General features: G+C 48.7%; 1 protein-coding gene across 10 annotated transcripts in view; it reads left to right on the plus strand.

Moving 5' to 3' along the window:
* LOC105562281 (dual specificity tyrosine-phosphorylation-regulated kinase 4) overlaps positions 1 to 13,310 on the plus strand; it is a 76,309-nt gene that overhangs the window by 54,667 nt on the left and 8,332 nt on the right. The window lies entirely within an intron of this gene.

Here is a 13,310-nt window from a genome sequence, read left to right on the forward strand (position 1 = left end):
TCGGCTACAAACTTTTCGCGAATTCGGTTGCCTGCGCTGGTGCGCACTGAGTGCACGCTAAAGGGCATTCTACAACGAGCTGCAAACGTCTTGTTGCCAGTTGAAAAGGATGGCAACTGCTAGTTACAAAGTACTTTTCCGGTTGCCAGTGGCAGTTGCGGTTGCTATACGAGAGTTGCTCAACTTTCAACTTAAGGGTCAGAGCACAAAGCAACGTAATAGCTTACAAAGGCGCAAGCGTAAACGTGGGTAGCGCACAAGCTTTGTAATTGAAGGTAAGTACGGCGTACGCAAAAATTTGTGTGCGCTAACCTACGTTTGCGCTTACGTCTTTGTCGTAAGCTGTTACGTTGCTTTGTGCCCTGACCCTAAGGCTTGTTTATAGTCAATGTTAATATTATATTTAACTTCGCCTACACGTTCAAAGAGTATTTAGTCAAGAAATGATCCGTATGAACGTTGTAGAAACCATTTTTTTGGGTAAGAAACATTTCAAGAGGTATTTAAGACGATCCTTAAATATAAGAATTGACTGTAGACTTAGTGTGCACTCAGCGCGCACTAGTGCAAGCAGCCGAATTCGCTATTCGTCATCACAATGAACGCCCCGAGGAGAAGAGAGTTATACGTTGTTATACTTGTGCAATTAAGACTGAATCTCTCCTGACGTACTTCGCGACTCGAAATGGTCCAGCAGGCTGTGCGCCGTAAATCGCGCACAGTCTCGCTCTACGCGGCTCGTTTTACTTTGCGCCACGCTTATCTGATAGGAATCTCAATAAACGTTACGCCTTTATTTTAGAGAACGGAGCGAAACTGATGAGTCCGATACACCAACACGAGCAACACGGTGTTTCCGATTAACAACTCGTCCGCGCTAATCGGTAACGAGAGAAACTTCTAACGTCGTACGATAATGACGGGTTTGAATATCAGTTAGTTACACTTGAAAACATGCCGCGGCCACGATCTTGTTAATCTATATTACGGTCTTATTACGCGATATGCATTTCTACGACAGAAATCGCGCGGTCCACGAAGAACGCGTGACTAATTGAATCAGCTTGAACAGGAAAAGATATATAGATGTGACAAAATCGTATACACGCACTGAGAGAAAAAAAAATAGTCATTTTTGGAGCCAACCATATTTTGGTTTATGACAACCAATATTGTGGTTATGAGAACTATCACATTGTTAGGTCAACCATAATTTACGTTGGAGGAATTATAAAAAATATGGTTGGCTCCAAAAATGACTATTTTTTTTGTAAAAATGACTATTTTTTCTCTCAGTGCGGAGAGAATTTTCTCTTAAAATGTATCCTGAAAACCATGCTCTGGAAAAAGAAAGACAGCAACCCATTTTGGGGCCCACAATTGCTAATCGAATTATTTGGATTGTTCGTAACTCTAATCGCGTAACTAAAAATCGCAAAACGTCGCGTGTCCTCTTTCTATTATCACCGATGCAATTGCTAACTTGGACGGAATAGTCGATCGAGCCCCCGTATCTTTGCGTGCTCATCGCTAAATGCAATTCCTTTATATCACCATTTTATCTCGAAGAACAATATTCGACGCGCAACGTGCTCCTTTCTTGAGTACGCTTCTCCTTGAAGCGAGCGATCATTATAACTCGCGATGCTCACGCGATGGAAACCGCGAGGTCCCTCCGCAATGCCCGCTCGAAACGTCGAAACCTTTTGAAAGCGATCCGCGCGGATGATCGTAGTGGAACAGCTGACCGCTGGCGTTCGGAGTCTCGCGATAAAGCGCGTCGCCAATCATCGTAAAAGTTTTATATCGACGCGTAACGCACGACACGTGCGGTACATGTTGCGTGAAAATTGCGCGTGTAGGGGAGGTGATGGACGGCGCGCTTCAGCGATTATTCGCACGTCGCCCATTCACGAAAGATCGTTCCCCCCCGATCCATTTGCAGGAGACGCGTCTTCGTAATTAATACAGGCGATAATTTGCGGTTGACAAAAGCAATTACTTTCAATCCCTTTAGGCCCGATTTCACCGACGTTGTTTAACTTTAGACCTGGCTTAATTCGTTCTTTGTCACTTTCCAGCTGTTACTTTAGAAAGAGACAAACACGAATTAAACCAATTGTAAAATTAAAGTTAAGCGACGTTTGGTGAAACTGGGCCTTAGACACATATTTACTTGAACTCGACTTTTGTTCTTCCAAAACTTTATCGCGCACAGCAGTTATAGTCACGATGGCTGCTTTCCTTTTAGCGAACATAGTCGATATTTTGGACACAAATCGACACGTGTCGCTTTCCGTTTAGACTTTAATTCAAAGTCAATCGACACTTTTCGATTCTGCTCGGGAGGAGAGTCGGAGTGTGTTTTTGACCGAAGAACGCATCCGCTCCGAGTATTTCGATAGAATGTTTTTTCGACAGGACCTTTTCTTAAAATCCTGTTCTTTAAATCTCTGCCATTTCACGGTGGCAAACTGTGCTCGAGTGTGCTAACTCGTGTCGATTTGTGTCTCCTGAAAGAAAAGCAGCCGATGTGTAGGTGCTGAGAAGAAATTCTTTTCCCTCTGAAAAGCGCTTACTCGCTGTCCCGCTTGACGTGCTTTCACGACACCGATCGCGTATGCCGCTGCATTTAATGGGGAGGGGGGGGGGGGAAATAAATTGTCGCGATGCGGTTGCAGTTTCAGCGTTACTCCAAGGTGCCGTTGCAAAACGCATCGCCGACACCGGGCGATTAGCGTTTTCCGGTTTCTGAGGTTGAGCGTTACCGGTGTGTGTCAAGGCGACCAGCCTTGGCTCTATATTTCTTATACGGGCGAGTCATTGTTTGCAATCGTTACGTAAATGTATCATCGCGCGTCCGTAAATCGACTTTTCGTCTTCGACTAGACGGATCTAACCTGCCGTGACTGAGTAAAACGCTACGCAGGTAATCGGTTATCGTAAGCGATCGTTTGAAACCAACCTTGAGAATAATTATCGCGATCCGCCATCAAGATTAGAGCCAGGTAATTAAGTTCAAGCAATAAGGTATTGGTTATACGTAAGATTAATATCGGGGGAAAAGTATCCAAGTTTTCTTGCCAATTACCCGGCTGTAACACAGTAGTCACGTCGAAGGAATCACCTGTGGCGATAATGGTTTGCGGCGTAAAGATGCAAATTGAATATTTGCATAAGAATTCTTGTCTAATAAACGTTTCCCAGCTGTGCGTTGCCTGTCTGCGTGCAAACGATTTCCCAAGGAAGAATCTCCGAGCAGACCTCGGAAAACGTTAAGGTCATAAATTGCAGGTGTGCCGGAGTGCAGGAAAACGTTCGAGAGGTGTCGGCGTGAAGGAGACTGACAGTTTCTTTCTTTTCTCTCTCTCTCTCTCTCTCTCTCTTTCTCTTTCGCGGTCAGAATTTCGGTGTGCGCGAGTCGTTTATAATACTTTCCGGTTCATTTCCCAGCTGGCTTCTTCTTGCAGCTGCGCTTGTGCTCTCGCGTAAACCACACGCCGTAAGACTTTGGCAATTTGGTAAAGGGCGCCAAGAGAGTGGCACCGGAGAAAGCTCGTTTCGGACCGTGTTGTGCAGCCGATACTCGCGTGCGTGTGCGCTCACACACGCATGCGCCACATGTCCGTAACAACGGGCGGCACTCCGCAGAATCCGGTAATCGCATCACACGTGTGTGTCCCAAACACGTGAGGCGCTCACGTGTACAAGAAGGCCGTGTGCGACTTTTCCTTCGCAAGATCGTATACAGTCCGCATCCGGTTACGTCCGCCCCAAGTTTCTCGACGCGTTGAAAAAAGAAAATGAATAACTGCCCAATTGCGTGAAAAATGCGCTCGATACTCGTATGCGCATTCCGTTGACGCTAGCATTTTTCACGACATAATTATTGGTCGTTATTTTAATGCAATCTTTATCGATTAACGCCGAGACTTCTTTCAGAAAGAATCGTCAGGCCTTAATTTTTACAATAGCGCAAGTGTCTTCTTTAATCGCGAATAAAAGACTCGCCGAATGGGAAATTCGCGACGAGCACGAAGCACGACTTTTTCACGGGACGAAGTTTCGAGGGGTGGCAGGGGATAAATCCTATCGAAATAATTGCTTCCCGGTCGTTTGTGCCGGCGAAGACGACGAAGACGAGGGGGCAGGAACGGGAGTCGAACATTCGGACGAATCTCCGCTCCAAGGCGGAAATTGTGTCGCCACGGCCTACGACGTGAACGACAAAGGTGTCCCCCGTCGTGGCGCGGCGCGCGCGATTGAATTTCAATACGCAGAAGTTGTTAAGCAATGAAAGGCTTCCACGGGCTTGACGCTCGATTGTCTTTCCAGTTTCCATTGTCCGGATGAAGCGTACGGGAAAAATCGTAATAAAGACCGTCTCGGGTTCCGCGAAACGTGCCGGCCGAAGGGGTCCGTTGCTCGGCTCCTCCCGGGAGGATCGTCCGTGACGGGCCACCGATCGCGGAGACAAAAGTGGAGCACGCGAGAAGAAATGGGGTACGTGGTCTCCGATCCGACATAAAAATTTTATCTCTCGAAATACTGGTTCCCGGCGGCCGGTCGGAAGAAGTATTCCCCGTGAATCATTTATAGACGCTCAAGGTGGGACACTTGGCAGCTAACGTGAAAGAAAAGGAAACGCCCGCCTGGTCTAGCCAGTTACCATATACGTATAAAAAGGTTTCGTTGCCTTATTAAGGCGTTCTCCGTCTCGTCCCGTCTCGCGCGATCTTCAGCTCGTCCAGCCCCGTCAACTGGACGAAGAAAGACGGAGAGCCGGAACTCCGAAACCAGTTTATTATTCGAAACGCGCACCGCGAGTATGCGTAAAAAGAAGCGAGGCCTCCTCGCGAGTCCGAGATGTTTTCTAGCGGGTTTTATTTGAGGTCAGTTTCGTCCTACGTGAGAGAGAGAGAGAGAAAGAGAGAAAGATGCGAACGCTCATCGGCTCGCTATCGTCCGCGCCGACCCGATCTCCCCCGGCCGCCATTGTTATTCTCCCGGAGAAATTACCGGTCTTCGTCCATAAACGCGAAATCGCCAGCTCGGACGATCTCGCCCGTCCGGAATCGCTTAAAATGATAAAACAGCGCCGTATAAATGAGTTTATAGGCCGCGTAAATATCGGCACCGTGGCCGCGTTTTCCGCCTCTCGGGGAGAGTCTCTTTCTCCCGCCGCCTCCTTCTCGCCTCGCGCCAAACTTTTGTTCCGGTTCACGCTGTTCCCGGTGCGCATCGCGTATCGGCTTTTTCATGAATAAATCATATTACCGTCCGTGTCTGCGGACGAAACCGTGAATTTCGGTCGGAGGGATTTGCACAATGCCCGCGGTTGACGTTCATCGGAACGTGATTCATCCGCGATTGCAACGTGCGTATCGTTTGTGAAACAAACGTATGTAGATCAGCGCGATACAACCAATAATATATCTATATGCCGATACACGGCGTGCTTTACCAATCTACCGCGTTTGAAAAGGACAATTCGTTCCATTGTTTGACGCTCATTCATATATTCCGGGTTTCACGTGCGATACGCTTTGCGCTTGCATTCCCAACGCATTAAATTCCCCCCCGAGTATTTTGGCCTCGGTTTAGCCTCGCATAATTTTTTAATTGGGAGCAACGAGGTCGAGCTAGGGTCTTTGTGTCGAAGGAAATATATTGAACTTTTGACCTCGGACAGGCCCGAAGAGAGTCGCCATTTCCCTTTTGGCCGTAAGGAGGCCAATGTGCGAGCGTAATCAACAGAGATTCGGTAGATCCCCTTCGGCCCAGGAGCTTTCAAGGAGGGTGAAATATTTTATATTCTCTTGATTCACCTAACAAGACATGGCCGGAACTCTTGCCTCACTTTTCAGCTCGAAGGTAGCAGTCTAGTAGTACGCAGGGTGTTCCAGGGGGAAAAGTCAATATTCTGGGAGGTGATAGTATCGGTCATTTTAAGCGAAAATGTTCATATGAATATACGTCCCATTCCCTACTCTTTCCGAGATGGAGCTATTTGAAAATGTACAGTTGCAAAATTACTGACAAGAAAGAAATACTGCGTGCTATCTCTAATATTTATTGTTCGAGTGATACATTTTTTACAGATCGTAAAAAATTTTCAAAAATCCCACCGCTAACAACAATGCATTTTTCAACTCGTATCAAACACACGGCACATCTGCATATTCGACGTTTGCGAATATGCGAGGCATTTTGAACATTTCTACGCGGGGAAAAAATGTATCCACAAGATCAGTGCAATTGAAATAAAATCGTTGAAGCAACATCGATATTAATGAACAAAGAACATCAGACAGTTGTCTTAATAATCTGAATGTTTAGTTTAGTGATTAAAATTACAATCCATAGCAAATACGATTGAGTGAATTATTTATGTTTGTGGCGGCCCGTGACGTTAACGTTTAATTCAAGCAACTTCATTTTATTTAATTCAACAGCATTTTCCCCACGTGTACAATGTTATCGGCACAGCAGTCAACAGACGTATACGAGTAAATTCCCGCAGACGTTTATGAGATTGGATGAAGGGTGAAGTGTACAGAAAAGAAGTAAATACGCGAGACATTCAAGTAGCTCTGTCTCGGAAACAGTGGGGAATGGGACGTATATTCGTGTGAACGTTTTTCGCTTAAAATGACCGATACTGTCACCGCCCGGAATATTGACCTTTCCTCCTGGAACACCCTGTATAGAAGTCCGTGCGTATCCTCCAGGAGCGTTACGCAACGGCGGGTAGCGCGCCCGAACGTTTCTTACGAATTTGCAAAGCCGGGAGTGCCCAATTACAGGCCGCTCCGTACTCTCGTTTCACGAGTCATTGATTATTCGAAGCTCCGACGTGACGCATTAATGCCGCAATCGATCGCGATTCGTGCGGCCGCGTAATCCCCCGGTTTAGTCCCGGGGAGAGAAATCCGCCAATCGCGTCTCCTACGTGGTGCGCTTTTATATCGTCGGCTCCGTTATGCAATTATGAAATTTATCTGGAACGCATCCGCGCGCGTGTACGCGCGTGAATACCGGTGAAAATACCGGTGAAAATACCGGTTGGTCGCTCGCGCTCCTTTTGCCGGTCGGAAAGGAAGCGATAGACTATATGTAACTCTTACGCAATCTCCCCCCCCGGCCGCAGGATGTGCGGCACGCGTGTGCGTAGGTGCGTCTATAACTTTCGATCGGGACGACGGCCGCCGTCGAGGCTCGGCTTAGCAAGTGTGTCAATGATAGGAGGATATCATTCGGTATTTTCCACGGAGTGCTTCTAGGCCGGAACCGCGGGTGCCCGAGCGAAAGAGAGAAATTGCAGAAACGAAGTGAGAAACAGGAAAGCGCGGAATGGTAGCATTCGCTTTCGCTGCCTCGGCCGGCGCGCTTTGCAGCTTCGAGCTTTCGTGCACCTGGGCAACCGCCCGAGGAGCTGATTAGCGACTTAATCGTATCCCGGCGATTTAAACTAAGGTAAATTATAGATAGATGAGAGCAAAACGAGCAACGCGCGGATAAAGAGGTGATCGGAGATAACGTTTCCAGGAGTTCACATGTCTGACCTTCTTAACGAGGGGATGCGGTGGTGGGTTTTTCTTTTCTCGTTCGCGTTTTAGCAGAACCGGCAACGGTAGACGGCGCTTAATAAATCCTCCGGATAATCGGTAATTGCACCAGGGGAGGTCGGTGCATTATAGGCGCATTAGAAATAACGCACGAGGGGATCTCGTTAATTAAAACACTAACGGTACATTCGAGGATCGCTCGAGCACGTCCGACTCGAGTCCGATCGTAAAGAACTCTCTACCTTCCTAAAAGGATTCTCAATTTTTCTCTCCGCAGCCTGGATTAATTTGCACCATAAATACAGGATATATTGCCTTCTCCGGGTCGCCTCAGCTTCTTCACCCGACAAATGAAATTTATTTCAGACGCTATTTTGACAGGGGAATTTATCTGCGAATACTTTCTCTCGGCAAATACTCGCCGGCACGTGAATAACTGCAATTTAATTCGGGATATTTCTAAATATGATCACGGGACATTGAACGCGGGCTTTGCTTTGGCGGCTTAAGTGGACCGACCCGAGCGTGTCCAAATTTTAGAACGTTGAAATGCCGGCTCGCGGTCGGCCTTTTAATCGCCGAGTATGAGATTTGCGAATGATAAATCATCGAGAGTTCGCAAATTGACGCCGCGCCAAATCGTAGCTACGAGTCGCATCTGTTCAAATAATCGCGGATTCCCCGCGAGAATACGCGTATATTTTGGATCGTATTAATAGCCGCGCGAAATTAAGTCGTTAACGCACGCATTAGTCGGTGATTTATCACGCTTACCGCCGAGCCGTTTCACTTTCCCGCTTTACAAGAGATCGCACGCATCTCTATAACAAAAACACTTTCTAGTTTACCGCGGAAAAGTAACTCGAACAGCTGCTCGCCGGCAGCTAATCTCGATAACGGGACATCGAGGGAAGAAATCTTTTTTTGTAGAAACTATAATTCCGATTTAATCACTGGCCGAGACTCCGCGTCGGAATATCTTCCTTCTCGCCGCGCGTAGAATTTACATTAATTTGCACTTGAAACTGCATTTACATACATCGCGATACGCGCGATCCGTGTTGGTCTGTAGATCGAAGCAGAGCTTTAGATCCATTTGCGAAAGAAAGTATAAACGGGGAGAATTCTCTCTTAAAGTTTGCCCTGAGATCGTATCGTGCGATCGTGGGACAACGTGGCATTTTGAAGAACTTTATGAGAGTTTTTTTCACACTTTACCATACATTTTACCAGCAACTAAACTTTCACTAGTAAAATGTGTACTAATTGTAGAGGAAAGTCCCCTCTTATAAGATAGGCTCATAATACGAGACAGTAGAGTTTTTGCTAAATTAATAAGCATCACCTGTTGGTTTCATCGTCAATTTATTGCCCCTGGAGTGAAATCTGTTTAATGGAAAATTGTTAGTTCGCGTAATCGTTGCGAATAAAAATTTGTGATTCAATTTTGATGCTGAAAACCTGCTATCTCGCATTAAAGCCTGCGCCAACGATGCTAGAACTTGGTCCAAGTTCCGAGAAATGCGTAGTCAATCAAGTTGCAGCTTTTATGGAATGGTTGCAAGTTGATTGACTACGCATTTCTCGAAACTAGAACTTGGACCACGTTCTAGCATCGTGGACACAGGCCTTTAGAAGCCTATCTCATAATAGAGGACTTTCCTCCAAGTATTATACAATTACTAGTAAAATACGTTTCGTTAGCAAAATGTATGGTAAAATTTCAAAAAAGTCTCCTAAAGTTGCCACCGTTGTCCCACATCGTTTTCAGGATAAATTTGAAAAGAAACTTCTCCCCGCGTATTCCTCGGAATTTATTTTCTGAATTCCGTCGAAATTTTGAATTGTCAAATCGTGTAAAGTAAACGTACCTAACACTTTCGTGAAACGGCGTCGTCGGGCAAGGCCTGATTTCGCGTAATCGGAAATAATAGACGATTTGCCGCTCGAGGGATCGCGTAATGGCCGGGAATTTCGTTTCGCACGTGGGCACCCGAAATGGTCCGCCCCGCCCGGAAGTTTTAACGAGCCCCCGCATTCACGGCGGTCACGAGTGCGCGCGGTTCTGTTCGCGGCACACGCGCGCCTCCCCCTTGCTTAAGGCCTTCACACATAAAATTCCGTAAGGACGTAAAACGTAAGCGTAAGAAAATCAACAAGTTGGATTTGCTACTGCTTGCGTCATTGCCTTACGTTCTCGACTGTGATTGGTCGATTTTCTTATGCTTACGTTTTACGTCCTTACGGAATTTTATGTGTGAAGGCCTTTATTGATAAGAGAACGAAAGGGTCACTTATGCCGGCGCGTTTCGCCGAGCAGTTTGCCCGATGAACGGGCAAACACCGCGTAAACATCGATTCGCGTCCGTGCCGTTGTCTCCCCGCGTCGCGAGTGATTTCGAGTCGCGACTCGCCGTATTTGCCCGCGTATTTACCGAATTAAGCAAGACACACAGCTGTGTTGCTTTTACAAGCGCGCGATTCGTGGGTGGATGAGATATGTTGATACACGTATCTAGTGGCTTCCGCGCGAGATATTCCTGTTTGTCCAATCTGCCGCTGTGTACACACGCAAGGTGGATCGCGCGGATCCGGCTGGATTTCCGCCGGGCGTTAATCGAAGAGGAGTAGCTTATTATCATTCATATCCCTCGGATCCGCTCCGCCCGCTGGCTCGAAAGAATCTGAAAAATCCGCGACGCTCGGGGAAAGTGCAAGCGCGCGAGTGCGATACGTTGCAATTAGCGTTGTACACGCGGTGAAAATGCGCCGCTGTTTGTATCCGCGTCCATTTAAGTCGCTCTCAAGGCGCGCTCGCGCCGATCGCTCCGCTCCGTTCCGGGGGATCGGCTCGCGCTCGCCGCGGGTTAACGTGCTCCTCCCCGTGCGCACCACCGGCCCGGGAGTGACGTTTCCACTCGGCGTCATGCTTCCGAGATATCGGTACGCCCACGTGGCGTCGCCGAGAGACCCACGTAGCCGGGGTACGCGCGTAGGCACTCCGGCTGCTGCTGCGGGCACGCAATCGCGGCGAGCAGCTGCGGCGTATCGCGTTGGTGCACGCGGCATTAGAAAGGCGGCCGCGGCTGGGAGATGTCACAAGGCAAACCGCATAACATAACTGGGATACACAGGGAGTTTACTGTGCGTGCCTATCCGCGCGATCGGCGGGCAGTACGGTTTACCGGCGGCTGAAACCGAGCGCGCTCGAGCGTCCTTGAGAAAATTTCTCCCCCGCTGTTCGCGCCCGCTTTCATACGCTCTCCTGAAAACCGCGGGGCTCCGCGCGACCATTTATCTTGGGGCCGCGGAACGACCGTTTCGTTTGTCGCGCGAGGCTGTCCACGCCGGGCTCTCCGGCGGATTTTCGGAGAGGGTCGGAGCGAGCCCGGCACGCAGCGAATTCATCACGCGAATCTTGGGCGGCGGGATTCGCGCGTGTTATTTATGCGTGCGTTAAACGTGCCTCGGTCCGCCGCGTTGAAGCTCCGGCGGTGGACAGCGTCCGTAGAAAGAGACGCGGGGAAGCTGCGATCAATCGCGGCACGTCGAGCGAGAGAGAGAGAGCGAGAGAGAGAGATAGATCGGAAAGAGCGGGGCGAGGTAAAGATTACAATTTATACGATTACAATTTATACGAGCGGCCTCCGGACCGCGCGGTTATTCACTCGCGACTTTTTATTTATGCCGCTGCCCCCTCGCCCCGCGCGAAACGCGTCCGCGTATCGCCGGTCCGAGCCGTGCCACGGACGACAATAATTTTTCATTACCCCAGGTCGGCGCGAGAGAGTCACGGTCGCCGCCGATCCATTCTCCGCAGACCCGCGTTTTAATTGGGAGCCGGAGATTTTACCGCGCGCCAAATTAACGAAGCCCCGGAGATTCCGTCTGTGGAAACGTCTGTGAAAACGGCGATGCCAAGCCGGAGTTGGGATCGAATCGTTCTAGCTGACAAGGCGCTCTCTCTCTCTCTCTCTTGCGCGCGAACGGGTCGACGCGATTGCGTAGACGCGAAGCGATGTAGAGCTAGAAGGCAACAAGGACGCGTGAGAGCACTTGTGGACCGTCTGGCGACCCTTTAATAGGAATTTATGCCAACATTCGCCTGACCTTAATTGCCGCCAGGCCCGATCAATTGGCGCCGAATCGCGTCGTTCTTTGTCGTAGCTCTCGCGCCTTTCGTAGAGCGTAGATTAAACGCTCGCGCGAGGAGAGATCTATCCGGAATGATCGACGTTAATTAAGATACGACTGTCGTTACGTCAAACGCGAGGAGAACACTTGGCGTTCCAGCGCCAAGATTTCGCCCGTGGAAAATTATACGCTCGCGGTGGCCGCACGTCGAAGGTAAACGTCAGTAGCGCGCGGAGCTATTGAATATTCATACGAGGTGCACTCGTTGCTTCGATACTTTCTCATAACGTCACGTAAATACTGTTAACAGCGCCACATCTGGAGCGAGGTGAGCGTGGTGTCCACCTCGGCGAGGTGTCCGTTTTCAACAGATGTTTAAAGGCCGAAAACAAGCGCGTACCTGTATCCCTCTCTTCTCTCTCGTTTCCCGCGCGCGTAATTTTATTGATGAATAAATCATTTTTCTCGATGTTATCTTCGTAGTACAGGGTGAACGTCTGGAGGAAACGCGAGAAAGGAAAGCGCCTTATCTCGGGCCTAGACGTATGTACGATTCTCTGGAATACAGTAGATTCAGGAGGTGTTTGACCCACGCCATTAAACGCCATAAGTTGTCGCGGTAATTTATCGCTCGGCCATTAAACACGTTCCGCTGACTTATGTCAGGGATATTCTCCGTGGATATATGCTTCCCGACGCCGGACACTCGTAGTGGAGTTGGCGGCGACACCCGAAATCGATTGCCGGCATTCAGCTATAAATATTTAACGTCGGCGGAAAAAACGCGCCAGGAAATGTAATGAACGGCTAGAGAAGACCGACGCGAGCCGCGAACAACAGCCGGGCCTGATTGTCATTCGCGGTGCATTCACGACCGGTGACTGCCCTTGGCTGCTGCTGTTGGTGCGGAAAGGCGTCGTCGCTTCGCCGACGAAACGTTTTAATGGCTCTCTCTCTCTCCCTTTCTCGACAGCGAAGAAATATAATTGTCCGGGTCACTCGTCGGTGTCGTTAAACTTGTTAAATCGGGGGTCACCACACTGCGCGGTGCGCACACACGCACGTGGACACGCATTCGTCGTGCGTGCCACTTTCTTTAAGAGATCATACCGTCGCGCCATACTTTCACGATGCCGAAGAAAAGCTGCGACCGCCACGGAAGCGATTCGGGCAATTTTAACGCGAAAACCGAGCGCGGGGTAATTGCGGTGTTATTTCCTCGCGTCGATAAAATTGCGGCGGAGAAACGCGCGGAAGGTACTTGGACGAGGAACACGTTCGATGTGCATTGATACAGTACACGGCGGGGCATCTCTGAAAAGGCTCGCGTCAGACTTTCTTTTCATTTCGGGGTTGGGCCTTGGGTGAAAATTAATTGAATGTGCTCAATATCTCTCTCTCTCTCTCTTTCTCTCTCGATTCCACGAATGATAGCCTTATCTACTTATTTTTTAATTCTTTTTCCTTCTTTCCTTTCAAGTCTTGCCGTTTTTTTTTGTTAATTGCAATATTGTATTACATTGTGATGCCTTCACGCATGAGAGAACATTGTTCTCCAGAGCGCCTAATAAATAACGATTCGACGATTGAACATTTCAACGAGTCCGC

Source organism: Vollenhovia emeryi, unplaced genomic scaffold (genome assembly GCF_000949405.1).
Source record: "Vollenhovia emeryi isolate VEMERY1.0 unplaced genomic scaffold, V.emery_V1.0 DF939191.1, whole genome shotgun sequence".
In the NCBI taxonomy this organism is placed as follows: Eukaryota; Metazoa; Arthropoda; class Insecta; order Hymenoptera; family Formicidae; genus Vollenhovia; species Vollenhovia emeryi.